Raw genomic sequence first — 15,084 nt, 5'->3', positions numbered from 1 at the left:
TCCCAACAGGGATGGGTGCAACAGATCACCATTAAAGCATGATCCTGAAAAAGTAAGTCATCGACTTGGAAAATAATAGTTCACTATGAAAACTCAGGAGTCCTGGTATGGCACTGCAGGTTAATGTGCTAGACTGCAAGGTCAGTTTGAACCACAAGGTTGGCAGTTTAAGCTCACCAGCTGCTCCTTGGAAACCCTATACAGGGTTGCTATGAGTCAGAATTGACTTTAGGACACTTAAAAACAACAACAACATATATAGGCATGCATGTGCACATATTTTACATTTACACATATTTTAAACAAAATTGGGCTTATAATCTATACATAAGTTTGTTTGTAAGCTTGAGTTTTCATATCTTTGCTGTTGTGAAGTGCCGTCAAGTCAGCTCCAATTCACAGTGACCCTGTATAAGGTTTCTGAGGAGCGACTGCTAAGTCTGAACCAACACTCCTGCAGTTCAAACCGACCTTGCGGTCTAGTACATTATTCTGCAGTGCCACACCAGGACTCCATGTATATATATGTGCATGTATATATATGTATATACACGGGGTCCTGGTGTGGCACTGCAGGATAAGCACTGGGCTTCTAACCGCCAAGTCAGTTGTTCAGGCCTACAACAGCTCTTCAGACCCTATATAAGGTCATTATGAGTCAGAACCAACTGCAAGGCTCTTAACAACAACAACATATTTATATGGGTGGTGGTTGTGTGCCATGGAGTCGGTTCTGACTCATAACACCCTGCATAAGGTGTCAGAGAATGGATTTATGGGAGCAGAAAGCCTGTTTTTTTTCCCTTGGATCAATTGGTAGATTCAAACTGCTGACCTTGCAGTTATCAACCCAACTTGTAACCCACTACACTACCAGGGGGTTGTTGTTGTTGTTCAGTGTCATCGAGTCAGTTCCAACTCATCATGACCCTATATAGGGTTTCCAAGGAGCGGCTGATGAGTTTGAACCATCGACCTTGCAGTTCAAACTGACCTTGGGTTGAGTGATTGTCCTATGGCACCACAAGTGTATCAAAAAAAAAATATGTGTATCAAAAAAAGAAGGGAAAAAAACAAAGAGCCAACTCATGGAAGGCCCATGTGTTATAAGAAACTGCTCCATGGGATTGTCCTAATGATAATTCTTTTACAGAAGCAGATCACCAGGACTTTCTTCTGTGCTGCCATTGGGCAAATTCAAACTGCCAACTTTTAGGATAGTGATGTTGTTGTTAAGAGCCGCTGAGTTGGTTCCAACCCATAGCGACCCTTGTATAGGGTTTCCAAGGAGCCACTTGAGCATGAACTGCTGATCTTGTGGTTCAAACAGACTTTGCAGGGCAGCGCATTAACCCACAGCGCCAAACCAAGACTCCAGGAGAGTAGCTGAATGCAAACCATTTGTGACACCCAGGAAGCTATATGTGTTTATACAACAGTTTCTCAGTCTCAGCACTGTTGAGCTTTGGGGCTAGATAATGTTTTGTTGTGGGACTAGCCTGTGCATTGTAGGATGCTTAGTGGCCTCTACCCATTAGATGCCAGTAACACCAGGCACCAACACAGTCTCGACAATCAAAAATGTCTCCAGACATGACCAAACTGCCTCTGTACCAGCCTCTGTTGAGAACCACTGGTATATGTTTATATGTATTAAATGAACCAAAAGCTTGCTCTCTTGAGATAATAGCTTTCCTAGTGAATTCTTTCAACATTTTACTATGAGAATTTTCAAATTGTGACAGTAAATATCCATCTATCCCCTGCTGGATTCTATCCTTCACATGCTACTATATTTTCACAAAGGAGCCCTGGTGGTACAGTGCGTTAAGTGTCGGGCTGCTAACCTCAAGGTCGGTGATTCAAGCCCATCAGCTGCTCCATGGGAGGAAGATGAGGTTCTCTGCTCCCATAGAGATTTACAGTCTCAGAAACCCTATAGAGCAGTTCTATTCTGTCTTATAGGGTCAATGAGTCTGAATCAGCTTTAAGGCAATGGACCTTTAACCGACCTATTTATATGGTCCTTTTCCAACTAACTTCTTAATGCATTTCAAAGAAAATGGTAGACAGTGATCACTTTCCCTTAAACACTCCAAATCACTGTGCTTCAAATCATGACAATGAATTCAGCATGGAAGAGCACTAGACTACAGACCACAAGATTGGCGATTCACACCCACCAGCTGCTCCTCGGAAACTCTATAGACGGTTGCTATGAGTCAGAATCGACTCGAAGGTACTTAACAACAACATATTTTATTGCAGCAAATATATATGCATCCAAACAATTACCATTTCAACCATCTCCATGTGTATGGATCAATAGCATGATGTTCATCCCATTATTCATCCATCCCCCTTAACCATGCCCAAAGAAGTGAGTTTTCCTCCCCTTCTCCCTCCCACCCATCCCTTATAACCACTAATCAACTTTGGTCTCTATACACTTAACCTATTCTAAATATTTCATGCAAGTGGGATCATAGCCCCCTTTTAAATAATGTTTTTGTTTGTTGTTATCAAGTTGATTCCAAGTCATGGACACTCCATGAGTATAGAGTAAAACCGCTTCACAGAGTTCTCAGAGCTGTGAGCTTTCAGAAGCAGATCACTAGGCCTGTCTCCCAACATGCCTCTTGGTGGGTTCAAACCTCCGACTTTTCTGTGAATAGTCAAGTGCTTACCCATTAGCGCCACCCAGCGACTTGGCACTGTGGGTTAACGCACTGGATTGAAAAGTTGGTTTGAACCACAAGGTCTGCAGTTCAAGCTCACCAGCTCCTCTTCAGAAACCCTATACAGGATCACTATGGGTCAGAACCAACTTGATGGCACTTAACAACAAGATGAAAGCAAAAAGAATTTAAAAGTACGTGGCTCCAAGGCAGGCAGCAGGAGCTGGATGGAAGCAGTGGAGAGCATCCTGGGGGAAAGGGAGTCCTACTCTAAGCAAACAGAAGCCCTTTCCGACCCACCCAACTCCCAGGGGCTTCGAGGATGTGGTGAAGGGGCCTGGGGCCTCAGATACAGTCAAAGGTGCTCACTGCTCATCCACCAAAGAAGCTGACCTCTTCTTCCCTTAAGTCTGGGCAGAAACTAAGTTAATAGGAGCTGTTGTTGTTGATCAGTGCCACCGAGTGGGTACCAACTCATAGGAACTCTGCACAACAGAACGGAAAACACTGCTTGGTTCTGCACCAACCTCACAATCGTTACTACACTTGAGCCCACTGCTGCTGCCACTGTGCCAATCCAACTCATAAAGGGTCTTCCTCTTTCTCTTTTTCTCCAATCCTCCATGTTACCAAACATGATATACTTCGCCAGGGACTGGACCCTCCTGACAATGTGTCCAAAGTATGAAAGATGAAGTCTAGCCATCTTGGCTTCCAGGAAGAATTCTGGCTGTTCTTCCAACACAGATCTGTTGGTTCTTTTGGCAGTCCATGGTACTTTGAATATTCTCCTCTAACACCATAACTCAAATGCATCAATTCTTCTATGATCTTCCTTACTCTCTGTCCAACTTTCACATGTATATGAAGTAATTAAAATACCATGGCTTGGGTCGGACACACCTTAGTCCTCAAACTGACATCTTTGCTCTTGAACATTTTAAAGAGGTCTTGTGCAGCAGATTTGCCTAATGCAATACATCATTTGATTTCCTGACTGTTGCTTCCGTGAGTGTTGATGGTTGAGCCAAGCAAAATGAAGTCTTTGACAACATCAATCTTTTCTCCATTTATATGGATGTTATTTATTGGTCTAGTGGTGAGGATTTTTGTTTTCTTTACACTGAGGTGCAACCCATACCGAAGGAGTCAACATGGGGGCCCTGGGTTTGTGAGATCTGTGGACAATATGGGCTCTCATCTTTTCCACTGCTGATGGATGAGCAAAGATGTTAACAGGCCACCAAAGATGCTGCTAACCAGGAATTTCAGTTAGGGTCAAGGTTAAGTGCCTTGGAATGGGGACACTATCCTGGATCATCGGATGGACCCACTGTCATAATTTGTTGTTGTTAAGTGCCATCCATCAGTTCCAACTCATACTGACCCTATATAGAGTTTCCAAGGAGTGGCTGGTGAGTTTAAACTGTCAACCTTGCTGTTCAAACTGACTTTTCGGTCCAGTGCTTATCCTACAGCGACACAGCAGGACTCCACTGTCATCATGAGGGGCTTAAAAGTGGAAAAAGGAAACAGAATAAAAGGCCAAGTGATTTAGTGAGGTCTCAATCCACTGTTGCTGGCTCTGAAAATGGAGGAAAGGACCACTAGCCAAAGAATACAGGCAGTCTTTGGAAGTTAGAAAAAGCAAGGAAGCAGATAGTTTCCTAGTGATGAGAGTCCCACCAACACCTTGGTTTTAGCCCATTGAGACTGGTAGATTTTTAACTGCTGACCTTGCAGTTTGCAGCGCAGCTCGTAATACAGTTCCCTACCAGGACTCCAACATATATATATAACTACTGGTGTGGGGCTGTAGGTTCAGCATTGGACTGCAAACCAAAAGTTTGGTAGTCCAAAACCAACAGCTGCTCCTCGGAAACCCTATACAGGGACGCTACGGGTCAGAACCGACTGGACAGCACTACTGCCGACCTTGCAGTTCAAACCAACTTTGCAGTCTAGTGCACTAATCCATAGCGCCACACCAGGACTTCTATACTCCTATATATATACACACACATATATATACATGTACATACACACATATATACACACACGCACATACACACACTTACACACGTACATACACACATGCATGCACATGTGCACGTGTACATACAACATACACATATGCATGAACACCCATGTACACATGTGCATAAAATGTGCACACATGTGTATGTGTGTGCATATACATATCTACACATGTACATGCATATACATGCACACACATATATACACACATGTACATACACATACACACATGCATACACACATACATATACATACACACATATATACATATACATACATATATATATACACACATATATATACATGTGTATACGCAGGAAGATCATAGAATAATTGATGCCTTTGAATTATGGTGTTGGAGGAGAATATTGAAAGTGCCATGGGCTGCCAAAAGAACCAATATATCTGTGTTGGAAGAAGTGCAGCCAGAGTGTTCCTTAGAGGCCAAGATAGCCAAACTTCATCTCTCATACTTTGGACATATTGTCAGGAGGGAACAGTAGTTACAGAAGGATATCATGCTTGGTTAGATGGTAAAAGAAAAAGAGGAAGACCCCCAACGAGATGGATTGGCCAGGTGGCATCATTGATGGACCCAAGTATGGCAACAGTAGTGAGGTTGGCCCAGGATTGGACATTGTTTCGTTCTGCTGTGCATAGGGTCGCTATGAGTCGGTTCCGACTCGATGGCACCTAACAACAACAACAACAATATACGCATTTATGGATATGCACATGTATATATGTGTGCGCATGTGCTGCGGTCAAGTATTTATAGTCTATAGCGCCACACCAGGACTCATATATATATATATATATATATATGGAGCTCTGGTAGTGTAGTGGTTACGAATCGGGCTGCTAATCTCAGGGTCGGCAGTTCGAAACTACCAGTTGTGAAAGATGAGGCTTTCTGCTCCTGTAAAGATTTTCAGCCTCTGAAACCCTGTGTAGGGTCGCTATGAGTCGGAACCAACTCCACGGTACTTAACAACAACAATATATATATATATATATATATATATATATATATACACACACATACATACAACTTACTAACTCCCCCTCGGAAACCCTATACAGAGTCCTTATGAGTCAGGACTGACTAAATGACACTTAACAGCAACAACAATGTATGCATATTGTTGCATACATATGTACAGAGTCCTGGTGAGGCACTGTAGGATAAGTGCAGGACCACAGGGTCGATTTGAATCACAAGGACAACGCTTCAAACTCACCAGCTGTTCCTTGGAAACCTATACTGGGTCACTATGAGTCAGAACCAACTCAACAGCACTTAACAACAACATACTATATATACATACACACATATACATATAATATTGGAGTTGGAAAAACCTTACTACCAAGACACAAAATCATAATGAAAAAACTGACACAAATATGTAAAAATTTTAAACTTTTGTTTAGGAAAAAAAAGTTTACTCTATACAAAGTTAAGGAGCCTTGATAGTGGATTACAAACTGGGCTGCTAACCACAAGGTCAGTAGTTTGAATCTACCAGTCACTTCTCAAGTGAAAGATGAAGTTTTTTCCTCCCATAAAAACATTAGCCAAATCTGCTACACAAGACTTCTTTGAAGTGTTCAAGAACAAAGATGTCATTTTGAGGACCAAGGTGCGCCTGACCCAAGCCATGATATTTTCAATAACCTCATATGCAGGTTGGACATGAATAAAGAAGACTGTAGAAGAACTGATGTAGTTGAGTTATAGTGTTGGAGAATATTAAAGGTACCATAGACTGCCAAAAGAACAAATCAATCTGTGTTGAAAGAAGTACAGCCAGAATGTTCCTTAGAAGCCAGCATGGCCAGACTTCATCTCTCATACTTCAGACATGTTATCAGAAGGGACCAATCCTGGAGAAGGACATCATGCTTAATAAAGGGGAGGGCCATTGAAAAAGTGGAAGGCCCCCAGTGAGCTGGACTGGAACAGTGGCAGTAGCAATGGGCTCCAGTGTAGTAATGATAGGGAGATTGATGCAGCACCGGGCAGTGTTTCTTTCTGTTTGGCATAAGGTCACTATGATTCAGTAGCTACTCAATGGTATAGAACAACAACAACAAAGATTCACAGCCTCAGAAACCCTATATAGAGTTGTTATGAGTCAGAACCAACTCGGTGGCATACAACCACCACCATACAAAGTCAAAAGGCAAATGAAAAATTGGGAGAAAAAATATAAACTATACATGGCGGTGTGGTTAATGCACTAGACTGCAAAGTCGGTCTGAACCACAAGGTCAGTGGTTCAAGCTCACCAGCCACCCCTCAGAAACCCTATACAGGTTCACTATGGGTCGGAACCGACTTGACAGCATTTAACAGCACCAACGACATACATGTGACAAAGAGCTGAGGCCCTTAATAAATAAAAGACGTTTTGAAATTGATAAGAAACTGTCTTATATCCATTAAATGGGCAAAGGGCATGAACAAATAGGTCACAGGATATAAATACATACAGTTAAGAAATCTATGACAACATATTCAACCTTCTCCTTTACTAATTTTCTACTTAGCAGATTGATAGAAATCAAGTTGTCAAGTGTGGGACTTCTCCAAGGTTCAGTCACTCCGTACCTATTTGGTGATCTTACCAAGGCCATGATGGACGTTAAGTCTGATACATCTGCTGCATTTACCCAGTCTTTATCTCCAGCCTGACTTCTAGTCACCTTTTTCCTTAGGAAAATGCTTAGGAACCCTATCACATGATTGATTTGGAATTATAGAACTCAACTGCTCCTTTGTCTTCCTCAAGGACAATATCTGCATCTCTCCTCACAACTTCCCAACCATCACCACAAATTACCAAGAGCCTACAACAAGTTGAAAAAGAACCAAGCTAAATTTACATACACTATAAAGCTAATAGCCAAACTAACAAAAAGCCGGAAATGTAGAGTTTAGAGTCTGATATTCCTTAAACAGCATTGTTCCTCACACAAGGAAGGGTCAGGGGAAGACTGTTTATGGGACTGGAATGTGAATTCAATTGGATATTTCCTCTGAGAGTGCCTGCCAATATCTGTGGCCTTGGAGAGAGGGATGCATTCAGCTGGATGGTTGCCACTCCTCCACCTTCCCTGTCATTATTTGATATTTATGGAGCCCTCCTGGACTCCAAAATGCCTTATAAGAATCATTTACAAGCATCATTTCCCACAATACTTTGGGACTGCAAACTGATCATCTCTTTGTAGAAGGGAAAGTAAGGCAGGCAGGAAGAAGGGGTTTCCCACACAAGCCAGCATCTCAGGCATAGAACTGAAATGGTGCTTATCACACAGAGAAAGGAGATAAAGAAAAAGGGCAAGGAGAAAGGGGAGATTTTAGACAAATAATTTTTAACATAAAGCTGCATTTTGAAAATCTAAAAAAGATTTAAATCTACTGAACTCTCTCTACCAGCTTTCTAGTTGCTACCGTGTCAACTCTGAAGCACGGCAACCCCACGTGTGTAAGAGAAGAACTATGCTCCACAGGGTTTCCAATGGTTTGGGAAGTGGATTGCCAAGCCTTTTTTGCAAGGTACCACAGGGAGTACTCAAACCACCAACTTTCTGTTTCATAATCAAGCATGTTAGCACTTCCTAGGGGCTTTGAACTCCATCTATGAACATGGTTATTTACCTCTCAAGAATTCTAAATCAGTACTTCTCTTTAGATGAACCATTTTCAAACATAAAATGTATATTCAATGTCTACTAACTACAGAGCACGTCTGCTAAAATGTTTGAGGTAAACATTGGTGAGCTTGCCAAGGTGGGATACAAGGGTCCAGGCCTTAGTCATGTGGGAGGCCTGTTTGGGTCACCAGCCAGCCAGTCTTTCCTTCTGGTGCTGGCTTCTGGCTTTGTTCTGCCTTCTCAGTATCATTAAATGCCTGGGTGAAGCCACCCAGTTTGCCAGTGAAACCATGTGGAGCCCAAACGATTATTTCCTGTCTGCTTCAATGGCGACTTGGGAGTACAACCTTTCCAGCCATAGAGAATGTTCTGGGCCTGCTTTTCATGTTCTGTGAGTGTACCCATGTTCCTTCCAGACCCTGACCTAAAACTTTTCTCTCCCTGCGAACCATCTCCACAGTCCCTGGGCAGTGTTATGGGGACAGGCCTCACACTACAATCTGTACCCCTTACAGAAATCTATCTGGTGTTTCTCTCCCCTACTGGATTCTGAGTTTCCTCTCCCTGGGTCCCTAGCTGTAGCTCTCGCCCATCACCATCCCTCCCTCAAGGGAGGAAGTCGTTTCAGCAACCAGTCCAAGAAAAGCTAGTCTGCTGTCTTAGGTCAGGGCTTCCTAGAAACAGCCTGAGACAAGGATTCCAGTCCACATGATTTATGAGGGAGGCTCTCCAGAGTAAACTATAAAGGAATGAGGGAAACAGGCAAGGGCAGGGGAAGGAACTCAGCTAAAATCTAGATTCAATCTGATCATACAGGGAGCTCTGGAGTGTAAACAACGGATCACAGAGTTGTCCTTCATAAGGAAATGCAGGCCAAGCACCCTGTTAGCCCCTGGGTAGTACTCAGCTACTGACCAAAAGGCTAGTGGTTTGAGTCCACTCAGAGGCACCTTGGAAGAAAGGTCTGGCAATCTACCTCCAAAAACCCAACCACTGAGTACCCTACAGAGCACACTGAAAACTCTGACATACATGGGGTCACCATGCATTAGAATCAACACCACAACAAAAAGAAAAAAATTTCTGTCAGTCAATGACTGAGAAGTAGGGGGTTGGGTGTGAGCTCCCAGGCATTTCCCAATACTTACAGCACAAATGGATAAAGGGGATCTAGGTGGGCCCCAACAGCATCCGCTACACATGCCCACTCATTTGGACTTGAAGCAACTGCTGGTTCTGTGCATCATCTTCCAGCTGGGAGGAAGCAGCTGCCCACACAAGAGCTGCCGTGCTGTGCAAGGCTGGACGCCCGCCTCTAAGCTAGTCAGAATCCTGGAGCTGCTGCACAAAGGGTCTTTTCCTCTCCTCCTCACAGCCCTTCTCCCTCCTTCTCACAGGTGCTTCCACCCTCCGCAGAAGACACGAGGGGCCGTGTCAAACGCTAGAAACATGCAGACTTAACTGCCTGCAAGAAGCGCGAAAACAAAGTCCTCCCCCAAGAGTCGCAAAATGCATCCAAAATTCTCACCAAACACAGCAGAGTTCCCTCTGCCCTTAGCTCTTGGCTCCTTCAAACTCCAGTACTTGCATTTCCTGTTGTCAGGAAAGCCAGAGAACATGCCCTGGTTTATCAAGTCCCAGAACATGCCTAGGATGCTGGCTTATCCATCGTTCATCTTATTTACCCACTACATGGTCCCCAGACAGAGAGAGGCAAATACAGACCAGAAAAGTGGGCAAGCCCTGTGGTGGAAAGTACATAGCGAGGTGAAGAAGCCCTTTTTGTAGTTTATTACTTTCCAGGCTATCCTGTAGGGGACAGTAATCCTGTCCCTCATCATCCAATGACAGGCAATTATAGCAGGAGGAGAAGAGAGAAAGAGACAGGCTCAGGGAGTGGAGGGCTTCTCATGGAGAATTCCCAAGGTGACCAGTAAGAGGGCTAGACCTCAGCTTACACCAAGAGAGGGAAAGACATCTCAGAGGTTCTCAATCCAAGATGCTAATTAGAATCTTCTTGGGCAGGGGTGAGGCAGGAAAACTTGAAAAATCCTAAGGACAGAGCTATGTAGACTGAAGATTCCACCAAATGCATCTCCAAGTAGCCATTTAAGAACAGAAGGAAAGGAATTTTCTAAAAGCAAAATGAATTTGGTATTTAATATCCCTCCCCACTATTATGTTGCTCAAACCCACTCTGAGGTACCTCCAAAGAAAGACTTGGCAAGCTGCTTCTGGAAGGTCGCAGCCAAGAAAATTCAATTGGGGGGGAGGAGGGGTAATTCTACTCTGAAACACATAAATTCACCTTGAGATGATGACGGTGGAATTTGGGGTTTTTTCCTCCCCCATTTCTAGTATTTTAAAGGGGAAAGACAACAGTGTAGCTTGTCTCAGAGGGCAGTGTTTGCAGATACAGAGCTGATGAGAAGGACCACCTCTGACAAGCCAGGGCATCACAATGCAGAATCCAGGAAGTTGATCTGGGCCCCAGAACTAATGCAAGGGAAATGCTTGCTGGAGGACTGCAGCTTCCCCTTTTGAGGTCTGTCCCTAGCTCTTCTCTGAGCCCAGCTGTCCCTTTGAGGGCAAGCTGGGTCCCTGTGTTAGAGGAGAAAGTTATATGACATAGAAATTCATACTGTAGTGTTACAGACTGACCCAGTGGTCTCCTAAGGAAACCTGCTTTGTTACTGAGTAAAAGATGAGACGGCATTGAGACCTCAACACTTCAGCCCTCTGGCATTAGAGCAGGAAGAAGCACTGATGGCAAACAGGAAACCCCAGCCCTGTTGCGCCACTCGAGGAAGGAGACTTGAGCTGCAGCCTGGGGCCCTGCCAAGATCTGGAGATTATAAGAGATTCCACAAACTCGGGCTGCCTTGGAAGGAAACAAGCACACTTGGCTTCCACCATCATGCTTCATTCAAGACGAGGCCCCTTTATGGCCAAGTTTGTGCACTTCTGGGACTGACCTCCTCCCGGAACTTACTTCCTTTTTCCACCCTGGTGTCTGGCCCCTGGTGGTTCACCCACATGACCCATGCAGCTGTCCCATCACTCTACCTAGGAGAGTTCCTACCACTAAATACTAGCTCAGGGAGAATGAAGGTCATTCCTGGGGGCGTTTACTCCACTCCTCAGCTTTCTGTTTGACTGTACAGGAAAGGCTTTGTCCCTCGCCCTCCCCAAAGAACGCCAGCATCAGGGAAGAGAGAGAAAGGTACTTGGGAGGATGGAAGAATCTCTAAATGGTCTACTGGGTCTGAGAAGGGACAAGGGGGTAGACGATCGTGTAACACTTGCTAACTGGGTACTCGGACACTGAGGACAACATTCACCTGTAGGCAGGTAAAAGGGGACTTACTTAGCTCAAGAGAACTAACGGAAGACTAGGTTCCACGACATCTGACAGCTGTTTACCCCATAAATGGGGAACAGAATAACTAAGGTGGTCTTTTGTGCTAATCCCAACACCACACATGTAAAGAATAGTTACTATAAACAGGAGTTTAGCTAACAACTAGCTGTTGTCAAGTTGATTCTGACTCATGACAAGTTCTTGTGTGTCAGAGTAGGACTGTGCTCCATAGGGTTTTCAATGGCTTCATTTTTGGAAATAGATCATCAGACCTTTCTTCTGCAGTGCCTGTGGATGGACTTGAACTTCTAACCTTTCAATTAGCAGTCACAAAGAAAGACACCTTATTATCCCATTTTGCCCATGAAGCAACTAAAGCACAAAGAAGCTAACTAACTTGTCCCTAGACAGACAGGAAGGGCAGACTAAGCTTCAAACCCAGGACTATCTGGCTACAAAGAAGACACACCTAAGCCCACTATAGCTCTTCTTGAGGAGAAGGGGAAGAAAGGGCTTTCAGCTACAAATCTACTGACTTGGCCATATTTTAGAGGAACGGGTCACACACCACAGCTTGCATTAGGATTCCCCTGGAGAGGAAGGGGGAGCAAGATCTATTCTCTATTGTTGTTGTGAAGTGCCGCTGAACTGATTCCGACCCATAGCGACACTGTATAGGGTTTCTGAGGAGCAGCTGGTGAGCTTGAACCGCCAACCATGCAGTTCAAACGGCTCTGCAGTCTGGTGCATTACCCTACCGCGCCACACCAGAACTCCTAGATAGTTGTTATTGTTCCTGTTAAGTGCCATCAAGTCAGTACCGACTCATAGTGACCCTGTATAGGGTTTCCGAGGAGCAGCTGGTGGGTTTGAACAACCAGCCTTGTAGTTACCAGTTCAGTGCTTATCCTACAGCACCACACCAGGACACCTGTTATTTTTGGTGATGGGAAAGATACAACAAAATGAGGAAGACGTGTACACAGCTTGACAAAGGTAAAATGATGTCACTAAAAAGTGTATAAGAAAAAAGGACTTGCTGCTAAAAACCAAGACATATATAATTTTGAAACAATTGCAAAAATAACCAAAAAATACATGTGCCGAGGTAGATATGTGTATGGAGTTCCTGGTGTGGCACTGTAGAATCATCACTGGACTTGAAACCACAAGGTTGGTGGTGCAAACCCACCAGATGCTCCTTGGAAACCCTATACAGGGTCGCTATGAGTCAGAATTGACTCAATGGCACTTACCAGCAACAACATATATGTGTATGTTGTTGTGACGTGTCAAATTAGTTCCAACTCATAGCAACCCTGGTTAGGGTTTCTAAGGAGCAACTGGTACATTTAAACCACCAAACTTGTGGTTAGCAGTCCAGTGCTGATTCTACAGCGTCACACCAAGACTCCATACATGTGTATAAGTATGTATATGTGTGTGTATACAGGGATATGCATATGTGATAGTGTGTACATATCTGTCATCTAATAAAGCACATAGGAATACAGTTATGAAGACTTCTTAGACAGAATCAAACACTTCGTGGGACTGGATTTCTGGTTTCAAAGATTAGGACCATAGTCTGGTGGAATGTCTCAATCAATTGGCATTACATATAGCTCATATTGTTATGTCTGAAGTAGTGTCTGAGGTCTTAAAAGCTTGCAAATGGCTATCGATATAGCTATTGGTCTCTACTCATCTTGAGCAAAAGATAAAGAAGGAAACCAAAGCCTCATAAGAAACTAGTTAATAAAACATTTTTTACATAAAACACAGCCTCATCTACCCTGAGACCAGAAGAACTACATGGTGTCCAGCTACCATTATAAACCCTTATAATCAAGGCCCTGAGAGAATTGGAGAAATGTGAAACAGACTCTCAAATTCCTTTAAAATAAAAACAAAAGGAAAAACAGACATGTTGGACTGGTTGAGACTAGAGGACTCCCAGGGACCACTGCCCTAAGATACTCTTCAAATCCCAACTTGTAGTTAAATAACAAATTGGCTCAAAAAAATCATACTACCCTTAAGTACTGCTGCTCCATGCCCTTGAGTCACAGACTCACAGCAACCCTGTATAGGATTTTCAAGGCTGTAAATCTTTATGGGAACAGAAAGCCTCATTTTCTCCCCAAGAGTGGTTGGTGTCCAGTGACCCAAAAAGCAAATGTTCTGCAGGAGAACAATGAGGCTTTCTGGTCCTGTAAAGATTTACAGCCTCGGAAACCCTGTACAGGGTCACTATGAGTCGGAACCAACTCCACGACACATAACAACAACAACAATCCTATCATCTGCTCCTTGTCCCTCCTCAGCAGAACCAGTGTCACTACACAACTTGTGTAAGAATTGTTGAATGGGAACTTAAACTGACATATAAACCTTCATCAAAAGCACAATAAAACATGATTTTAAAAAAGCATTCCCTGGAGAGCTCATTAGGATTCCCAGGCTCTACCCTCAGAGTTTCCTGATCCCGTCATTTTGGGGTGGAGTCTGAGTATCACCATCTGTAGTTCTAACAAGCTCCTAGGTGACGTTAGGGTTGCTATTAGCCAGGCTCTGGGTACCTTAGAGATTTCCTATAAGAACACCATCAAACCAAACCACCACCAAACCCACTGCCAGGGAATCGATTCTGACTCATAGTGACTCTGTTGGACACAAGAGAACTGCCCCAAAGGCTGCCCAAGGCTGTAATCTTTATAGAAGCAGACAGACTTATCTTTCTTCTGTTCAAACCACCAACCTTTCGGTTAGCAGCCAAACACTTAACCATCGGCTCCTTAAGAAGCCTGTAAGGAAGGTTCTCGTTTCACAATTTTCCAGATGAGAAAACAGAATGTCTAAGAAGTTAGGCAACTTGTCCCAAGTCACACAGAGCTCCTAACATGAAACTCAATGTGCTGGCTGCCCTAGCTGGATATGAGGACTCAGTACAGGGAGAGGTGAGTCCTCAGGAAGGGACAACCTGTAGGAAAAGCAGACCCTACAGGGGACCCAGGATGGAAACCCAGAGCACACAGGTCCTTTTGCCAGGGACCTGGTTCACTTGCCATGTCACAGAGTCACGACTGTCAGCCACATGTTACCCTCTGTCGAAAGAATGAATAGCCCTAACAGTCACAGGCACAAAAAACTGCTTCCCCGGAAGCAGCTCGGGAGCCTGAAACACAAAAACCTCCTGAGGAGCTACCTCACTCCAGGGCCCCTGTCCGGCCCCCTGGAATGAGGAACTGAGAGTAAGCAGGTGGCCATGCTGGGGTTCCCCTTAGCAAACCAGTCTGGGAAGCCCCTGCCCTTTCACTGCCAACTAGGGCCCAGCCCATCCCT

The sequence above is a fragment of the Chrysochloris asiatica genome, unplaced genomic scaffold (assembly GCF_000296735.1).
Source record: "Chrysochloris asiatica unplaced genomic scaffold, ChrAsi1.0 scaffold00141, whole genome shotgun sequence".
Classification (NCBI taxonomy): domain Eukaryota; kingdom Metazoa; phylum Chordata; class Mammalia; order Afrosoricida; family Chrysochloridae; genus Chrysochloris; species Chrysochloris asiatica.
The sequence above is the reverse complement of the archived record's forward strand: the minus strand, read 5'-3'. Positions refer to the sequence as shown.